Source organism: Dipodomys spectabilis, unplaced genomic scaffold (genome assembly GCF_019054845.1).
Source record: "Dipodomys spectabilis isolate Male_0828 unplaced genomic scaffold, ASM1905484v1 ptg000344l, whole genome shotgun sequence".
NCBI lineage: Eukaryota > Metazoa > Chordata > Mammalia > Rodentia > Heteromyidae > Dipodomys > Dipodomys spectabilis.
Window position 1 is genome coordinate 2,855,246 of NW_024871021.1, and position 10,035 is coordinate 2,865,280.

Consider the following 10,035-nt stretch of genomic DNA (forward strand, 5'->3'; position numbering starts at 1 on the left):
AGGCTATGAGTAGTGTTTAAATCACCCACTAAGATGACCATTTATAGTTCATCTGATAATTTGTATATGGCTTATATCATCATTTGTTCCTCACTAACATATAAAGTAAGGAAGGCCTACAGTTTTAGCAGAAACTGTGTAGTTAACATAGTCAGCTCTTTATTCTGCTCCTTTACACAAAGACTTTGCAACTTCTCATTAGTAAAGTTTCTATAAACTCTGAAATGTACATACTTAGGAGTATTTATCTGCTACCATAAATCTTAAATACTTTATAGAAAAGTATTATGACCTACCCAACAGTCCCAGTTTTGGCATATATAAGCAAATTCCCAAAATTAATATATTTAAAACATTAAAACTTTTAACAAACCTTAACACTTGCTGCAGTGTTCATTATGACAGGTCCCTTGTATAGAATAATTGAATTCTTCATCCTACACATCTCTTGCACAACAAATATCTGGAATTATTTTGTTTTTGACATGTCAATCTTGACTTTATTCTTAAATGTGTATTTATGTAAGAAGTACATGGTTCTAAAATTCTTTTAAACTTAGTTTTTGTTGAATTGTCTAGTTTAAGAAAATCAATTACAATTTATATATAAAAAATTTCTGTGTTCAATTCAGCATCACATATACTAAAACATTGGAATGATACAGAGAAGATTAGTATGGCCCCTCTGCAAAGATGACAGGCAAATTCCTGAAGCATTCCATCCCCCAATTTGTTAAGAAATGGAAAGACTTGGAAAAAAAATTAAGTAGAGTAAGCCAAGTCCAAAGAAGCATAGGTCCCATGGTTTCTCTAATTTTCAATAACTAATATATGTCTGGGATAAGCAGAAAATGTCAAAAGTTATGTGTATATGACCAGATAAGGTTATGTTAATGGAAATGAACCCCAAGTTAGGGACACAAGTGGTTTTTTCTTGCTATTTTTTCTCACATACTTATAACCTACAGTGTGGATTTTTTTTTGTTTCTTTATATGTTCCTCCCCCATGCTATAACACCTATTTTCACTGTATTTGAAGTTGGCGCGCCTACATCTTGTATATATTCTCCTCTAATTTGCTGAGGGGAAGGAAAAAAAAACAAAATGCTTAAATAGGGATACAGGTTGACCCATTGCAACAATGAGATTCACAAGAAACTATGTTGTAAAGTGAACTTTACAATTGAGGCGGGGAAAGGGAGGAGGTTAATGGACTTGTGGAAGTGAGAGGGAAGGGATGGTAGGGGAACAATAAAGGAGGAGGTAACAATACTTGTTAGGAAATGTACTCATTACCTTGCTCATGTAAGTGTTACCCCTCTGTGCAGTATTTTTACAATAAGAACGTATAAAACTGTTCTGAGATGGAAGAGTTTATTTCCTTTATTTTACTCATATAATATCGTTAGCAAAGAAATTCATGAAAAACTCTGATATGAAGGTATTTTGAATAAATATGTGTGTTAACGCACGCATGTGCTCAAGCATTTGCATGTGTGTTGGCATGCTCAGAGTTTGAAATCAGTGATGCTGAATTGAGCACAGAACTTTTTATATATATATAAATTGTAATTGATTTTCTTAAACTAGACAATTCATCAAAAACTAAGTTTAAAAGAATTTTAGAACCATGTACTTCTTACATAAATACACATTTAAGAATAAAGTCAAGATTGGCATGTCAAAAACAAAATAATTCCAGATATTTGTTGTTCAAGAGATGTGTAGGATGAGGCATTCAATTATTCTATACAAGGGACCTGTCATAATGAACACTGCACCAACTTGCTAGGCCTTTTCTCTCTAGATTGGTGAGCTACTAAATGAGCTACATCTCCATTCTTGGCCCTTTGCTAGTTCATTAAAATTTTTGAAAAATAATTTCATGAATTTCTTTTGCTCTGATTGGCTTCCAACTGTTAGCCACAGATCTCAGGCTCCTGAGTAGATATCCCGAGTAGTTAGGATTACAGGTGTGACAAACAAGCAAAGACTTTCAGAATAACGTTAAAAGTAGAAGAAAATTTACTTCAGAGGGGCACGTATTAGCATCTCCAATTTTAAAACATTTTGGAGTGGTTATTTATGATTTTTTTTTATTTTTGGATACTTATAAGACGGTAGGTGATGATATTTAAATTTTTAGTACTTTTTAAAAAGGGTACTGGAATTGTGGGACAGAAGAAACTTGTTTCTCTTTGGACCTCAATGTATAAGCTCAGTTCTGTGCATGATAAAACAATGTCTCCAACACAATCTGTGTTGAAAACAAATGTGACAGAAAACAATCACCATGGGAAATATTTAGTATGCTATTATTTCTTGTACAATATGAATATTGAATTGCGAGTGTCATAGAATGGAGAGATTTTTATCTACATTTTGTGTATTGCTGAAAGACTTTCAGAAACTTTGACTCATTTCCTTCCTCACTGTATGTGTCTTTAGGCCATGCACTTACTGCTTTTAATTACAATTTTTCCCAACACTAAAATGGTAATAACATTAGCATGATAGCATATGTTATTTTAACAATTAAGGGAACAAAAGTGGGAAATACTTAACATAAACTTCTAGGAATGAGCTTTGAGTTTAGCCAGCAGTCTTTTTAAAATACTAAATAGAATGTGATAAGTAGTACAGAAACCATTACATGTAGTGAGCAACCAGAAGTAATATCTATTGATCATGCTCTGCTTCCAAGGAGGCCAGGTGGATAACTTCTCATGCTGTAAATCAAATTGGTTATCTTATGTCTTGATAGTGTAAAAATATCAGGGACAGGATGATGAAGGAATGTTGTAGACTGAGGTGAAATCCATATGAAAATGTGCAAAACTGATAAAACATAAAAATATCTGAGCAGTATATTGTGTTTTACAACATTTTAGTTACATCGCAAAGATAAAGAAGACATAGAAAAATAAATTCTTTTTTTGTTGTCCTATCTTAGGTCCTTAGAAGGATGAACTCTTTCCTCATTCTTATACAGGCATCATCGGATGAAAGGAACTGTATTTTTTTTTTGTTTGCTTCCTTCCATTTATTCTTCAGTTTGAAATCTGAGCTACTTGAGACTGAAAGAAACCAAGGGAAATTAGAAAAACAGGCTTTGGAAAGAGCAATCAATGTAAAATAAATAAACTACAGCCTTGTAACAGGTCTAACTAAATTGAGTTATATAGTGTCAATTGTTAACAGAAAATGATTTAAGCAATACCATGTTTTTGAAAACTGAAAAATGTTGGGAGTTGCTACATTTTTTTTCTTTTCTACTACCTCGAAGTAATTATTGATCTGGTTTAGCGAGATTAAAGATGAGATTAACCAGAAACCAGATTAAAAATGGACAAAAGTCTGAATAGACATGTTCTCCATAAAGCCCTGAAAATTTCCTGTGGGTTTACAAAGTTGTGTTTAATACAACTTCTAAGCTGCCTTAATACTTTTTGAGCAGAAGTCATTAGAGAAATATAATTCAAAATTACTATGATACAACTTCATAAATATTATAACTCATCAAAAAAATCAATGGAACCAGTTATGGTGGTAAAGTCTTGTAATTCCAAGCATTTAGGAGGTTGGATTTAAGTCTAATGCCAGTATAGGGTACTGCAGATAGTAAAAAACTGCCCTTTATTATCTTTGAATAAAAGGTAATAATTTTGGTGAGAGTGTGGAAAAAAGGAAATTTTCTACACTATTGGTCAAAAAACAAGTTAGTATCCTCGTTGTAGAAAGTAGTATGCAAGTTTCTATAGAAATCCAAAGTTAAGTTGAAACATCAATCATGTGATTATTTATCTCTGGGTAACTTTTAAATATATCTGTAGTTCATTTTTATTCACATTATTCACAAGAGCAGCCAAGATATAAGTTAATGTTCAGTGTTCAACTACAGACTAATAAAGCAACTATGATACATGCACAAATATCTTTTTCTGTTTCATTCTTAAAATAACAAGAGGTTGCTCCCATTAGCCACAACTTACAATGACCTGAAAGACGTATTCAAAATGAAGAAAAATGTTGTGTTCTGATCTTTGTAAACACACACACACACACACACACACACACACACACACACACACACACACACTCATCAACATCAAATATTAAGACAGAATTTTTTAAAACAAAGTAAAGTAAAGTGGAACTTCTGGGGCATTTAGTTGACAATGTAGAACATACTAGAAATACAATATGAGGTATAGAGTTGAAATGTACAATATGAGGATACAGGGGACAACACTGGCCTTACATAGGAATGAAGCTAAGTAAGTGGGAGTTGTTCTTCTTAGTAGGGGTTGCTCTTTTAGTTGTTCTTCTTTCAGTAATGGATAAGATGAATGTAATACTTTCAATATACCTCCTTGTTTGCAGAAATGATAACAAACAATATAGCAATAATGTTGCACTCTCAACATAGAACAAACTGTCAAATTAAAATACATGAGATTATCCTTGATGTAACTAATTATTACAAATAAGGGAATCCATGGGAACTATGTTTCTTTAAGTCTGGCTTATTTCACTTAATATGATTTTTTTCCAAGACCTTCCATTTCCTTACAAATGAGGTGGTATCTTTCTTTCTGATGGAAGCATAGTATGTGTGTATGTGAGTGTGTGTGTCTCATTTTCTTGATACATTCATCTACTGAGGGGCATCAGGGTTGATTCCATATCTTAGCTATGGTAAATATTACTGTGATAACCATAATTGTGCTGATAGCTTTAGTGTGGCCTTGTTTGTGGTCATCATGTTAAATGCCCAGAAGTGGGATTACTGGGTAATAGGGAGCATTATTGTGTACATCAAGGATAATCTTAGTAGATGAATAGAATAGCTCAATAGATATGTACATATGACCCTATAAGGTGATTCTAAGTGAAATGAACTCCAAGACATGTTCTTTGTTGTTGTTCTTAATGTACTCCATGATTTCTTTTTATCCTTTTGTGGTTTCCCCACCTATGGTTTATCCCCTGTAGTCACTGTATTTGATTTTGATACCCTGTGTATTGTAAATATGTTGATCTGAACTGGGAAAGGGGAAGGAATAAAAAAACAAAATAGGAGGGTTCCGGGAAGATGGCGGAGGAGAAGCTGGAATCTGAACAAGCTCTTGCATAGAAAACAGTTTCAGAGTTCCAGTGAACAGTCCAAAGCCAGAGAATCACACCAAGTGTGCCATCACAGGACAGAGAGTTAGTCAAGAGAGGGGAAGCCAAGCAGACGCATCTGAGCAGCTGCCGCTGCGGCGGCAGGGTCGCAGCGGCGACCACCGCAACGGAGGCATACCTGAGACGCAGTCCGGGATGAAGGAGCCAGACGCAGCGGACGAGCGGATTCTACTCAACACCAGCAAGAACCGACAAGGAGCGGACAACTTCATCCTGCACGTTGCAGACCAGAGACGACCCGGGATCCAAGACTCCGCGTGAGTAGAAGCCCCACTTCCTCACTCCCCCTCTGGGAGCAGAGGAGGGAAGGCCACCCCTCCCCCCCCAGCACCGGTGATCTCCATCTTGGATACCGACAAAGCTCGGAGGAGCAGCTAGCTCCAGCTCAGGCCTTGGAATAAAACGAGTCATTTAGCAGGTCACAAGAACTTAACGGCGAAGTGACCTCACAGACTCAGTTCCATCCAGGGAAAAGTCACCCAGCTCCGGCGCCAGCCATTGGAGTGGCTCTCCTCACCGGGTAACCAGAGCCAGAGGCTGCCCCGCCCTCTAGCAGCCACCACAATCAATTGAAAAACAGAAACCCTGAGAATGGCTCCAGGCTGGGTGCTGTGAGTTTTTTTTCACAAAATAGCCCCAGGGAAAAGCTACTGTTTGTTGAAAGGCCTTAACTCTACCCAGAACCTAGCCTCATCACTGCATCCCCCTCTTTTGTGATTCTCAAAGCAGATCACCCTCCCAGTAAACTAACCTGGGAGGGGGATCTCAAAATCTTGGGTAAAGCAGAACATTTTTCTGCCTGTTCCAACAAACTGACTTAAGAAACCAATCAAGCCACAGGACCTCAAGCTGACCAGAGACTCCAACCAGACTCTGATTACAGACAAAAGGTAGATACAGGACTCTTCCGACCCCTCCCAAAAAAAAAAAAAAAATCAAAGAACTTTTTTTTTTCTTCTTCTTCTTCTTTTCTTTTTTTTCTTTTTCTTGTTTTGTTTTTTTTCATTTTTTGTTACCTTATATATATATAAAATTTTTTTTGCTTTTCTAAAACTTTTATTAATCTTTAATTTTTGCCTCTTCTGAAAAAATAATTGTTTTCCATTAACTTTTTTTTTTTCTCCTCTTATAATTTTTATTTTAGGAATACGTGAATGTGTGTTTTCTTTTCTTTTCTTGTCTTCTTTCTCTTTTTCTTTCATTCTTAATTATCTTTTTGTTTTTTTTTTCTAGCTCTACTGAACTTCTGATCTTTTCTTCTAACTTTCCTATCCTTTCCATTTTTTCCTCTTTGTTCATCTTTATGTGACTTAACTCTTGTCCTGCACATCCTCAGATAAACCCGTAGTTAACCAGTAGACCCTATCCCCCATTGTGTACACACTTAATCCAAAAACTTATTACCCAATTCAAAACCTCTGAGACTTAAATTCATTAATAGCAGTACTACCTCTTTATACCTATATAATATTTTAAGCATTTTTTTAAAGTTTTTCTCATCTCCTCTATGTCCCTCCCTTTCTCTCAACATATTCATATTCCTCTATAAATAGATGGTCTTTTAATCTCTAAAATAACATTAATTTTTACGTTTCTATTTTATTTTCTGGTCTCTTTTCATTCTCCTTTCCCTTTCTTCTTTTTCTCTCTCTACTTACATCCTACCCAACCTATTTCCTGCATTGTGATTAGGACATAGTTAACTCTCCCTGTGCCTCCCCACACCAATCTATTCCTATTTTTTACCCACATCTCTCCCTAACCCTAATAATTTCTGGTTTTCCAAATTCTTCTCTGCGGTTCGAAGCCCTTTAACATATAGTTGTTTGATGTCGAATAGATGTATCTGTTGAACTAGATTGTATCTGTAGACTATTGACTGTACAAATGCAAACTTTGGTTGATGGTTGCCTTAAGATAGTGTTCTAGCACAAAACTGGTGCTATCTTCATCTCAAATGGGCAGAGTAAGCCGAAAAAAAAAGAAAAATGGCAAATTCGGGTATCTCAATTCCCAATCCTGATAATCAGGGGTTAGAACAGATAATGAATAATCCAGAGGAGAGTTCCCAAACAGCTCTACAAACACTGCTGGCAAACATGATAAATGAAAAGTTTGACAACGTACAAAGGACTCTGTATGAGCGTGATAGGGAGAGAGAGGAGGCATTCCAGAAGTTTATACAGGAATACCATAAGCGTGAGGAAGCTACTCAAAAACTGATACAGGATTTGCGTGAACAACTTGAGAATACTCAAAGAGAAAGAGAGGAATGGCGTGAGCAGGCTGAGAACACTCAAAGAGATCTGCAGGAATCCCGCGAACGGGAGGAAGCTAATCAAAGAGTAATACAGGAATTGAGAGACCAGGTAGAGAACACACAAAGATCACTAAAGTCATTCATGGAATCCATTAACAAAGAGCTGAAGGAAGTCAGGGAGACCACAAAGGGAATGCTGAATGGAAACCAACAGAAGGAATGGGAGCCCAAAGAAACCATAACCAATCTACTAAGGGATTTGAGGACAAACACTGAACACCAAATTAAGGAAGTAAAGAAATTCATACAAGACCTAAAACAGAGCTTCAACAAAGAACTTGAAGCCATCAAAGCTGACCAACTAGAAGGAAAAGAGATAAAAAACAAAGTAGAGAGTCTTGACAGCAGGTTAGACCATGCAGAAGATCGAATCTCAGGGATTGAAGACTGCCTAGATATTATAGAGAAAGAACATACAACCATCCAAGACAAGTCCAAGAAATACGATAGATCTATCCAACACCTGGAAGACACCATCAGAAGGCCTAATCTAAGGATAATGGGTGTAGAGGAGCACCTAGAAACAGAAGTTAATGGTCTAGGAAATCTGTTTAACAGGATCCTAGCAGAGAACTTCCCAAACATGCAAAAAGATAGGCCTGTCCAGATACAAGAAGCCTTTAGAACCCCAAATAGACCAGACCAGAATAGGACATCCCACCGTCACATTATAATCCACACAGGATCAACTCAGAACAAGGAAAAGATCCTTAAAGCTGTCAGAGAGAAAAGGGTAATCACTTATAAAGGGAAACCAATTAGAATCACCTCAGATTTCTCAGCAGAGACAATCAAAGCAAGAAGAGCCTGGAATGATGTATGCCATGCCCTAAAAACAAACAACTATCAACCAAGAATACTGTACCCAGCTAAACTCTCCTTCATAACTGAAGGCCAAATAAAAACCTTCCATAGCAAAGAAAAATTGAAACAATACATCTCCACCAAACTAGCCCTACAAAAGATTCTTAAAGATGTCCTACACATAGAAAACCAACAAGACCGCAATAAAGGCCAAGAAACTGCACCCAAACTGAGAATCCAAGAACCATAGGAAGAACCCAGTTTTCGCAGCCCCCAAGAAGGTAGATAACATGGCAGGAACTCCCAAATACCTCTCAGTCCTATCTCTTAATGTGAACGGACTGAACTCTCCAATTAAGCGACATAGACTGTCTAGTTGGATTAAAAAACAAGACCCTTCTATCTGCTGCCTGCAGGAGTCACATCTTGCCCGTAAAAACAAACACATTTTCAATGTTAAAGGCTGGAACAAAATCTACCAAGCAAACGGACCGCATAAACAGGCAGGAGTTGCAATCCTAATATCAGATAAAATAGACTTCAAATTAAAATTTGTGAAAAGAGATAAAGAAGGTCGCTACATACTAATTAAAGGATCTCTCCTTCAGGAGGATATTACAATTCTAAATATCTATTCGCCAAACAATGGAGCACCCAAATTTATCAAAGAAACACTACTTTCCCTCAAATCCCATATAGATCCAAAGACATTAATTGTTGGGGAATTTAACACACCACTCTCCCCACTAGATAGATCAACTCGGCAAAAACTCAACAGAGAAACCGCAGATCTAAACAGCTGCATAGATCAACTAGACTTAACAGACATCTACCGAAAATTTCACCCAGCAGCATCAGAATACACGTTTTTCTCAGCAGCACATGGAACGTTTTCTAAAATAGACCACATTTTAGGCCACAAAGCAAACTTGTCTAAATTCAGAAACATTGAAGTTATACCTTGCATTTTCTCAGACCACAAGGGAATAAAATTAGAACTCAACACCAAAAGCCACCAAAGAAAGTCCAGTATCACATGGAGGCTGAACAACACACTGCTGAATCAAGAGTGGGTCATGGAAGAGATTAGAAAGGAAATTCAAATGTTCATGCTATTCAACAAAAATGAACACACAAATTACCAGCTCCTCTGGGACACAGCAAAGGCAGTACTCAGAGGCAAGTTTATAGCTCTGAGCTCCTACATCAACAAATTGGAGAAATCTGAAACTAGCAATTTAATGACACATCTAAACCTCCTTGAAAAAGAGCAGCAAGATAAACCCCAATACAGTAGACGGAAAGAAATAATCAAAATTAAATCAGAATTAAATGAATTAGAATCCAAAAAAACTATAGAAAGAATCAACAAAACAAAGAGTTGGTTCTTCGAAAAACTTAACAAAATTGACAGACCCTTAGCAAAACTTATCAGAAAAAGAAGAGAACACACCCAAATTAATAAACTCAGAGATGAGAATGGAAACATCACCACGGAAACAAGCAAGATTCAGAACATTATAAGGGAATACTTCTCAAAACTTTATGCTAATAAGTTTGAGAACTTGACAGAAATGGACCTCTTCCTAGCAAATATTGACATGCCAAAACTAAACCAAGATGAGGCAAACTATCTTAACAGGCCCATATCAAGCATTGAAATAGAAACAGCAATAAGAGACTTCCCAGCTAAGAAAAGTCCAGGACCAGATGGTTTCACAGCG

The 10,035-nt window shown here is 36.5% G+C and overlaps 1 pseudogene; it reads left to right on the forward strand.

Annotated features, from left to right (window-relative positions):
* The first annotated feature begins 619 nt into the window (after window positions 1–619).
* On the forward strand, window positions 620–734 carry LOC122095350 (annotated as a pseudogene).
* Window positions 735–10,035: the final 9,301 nt, after the last annotated feature.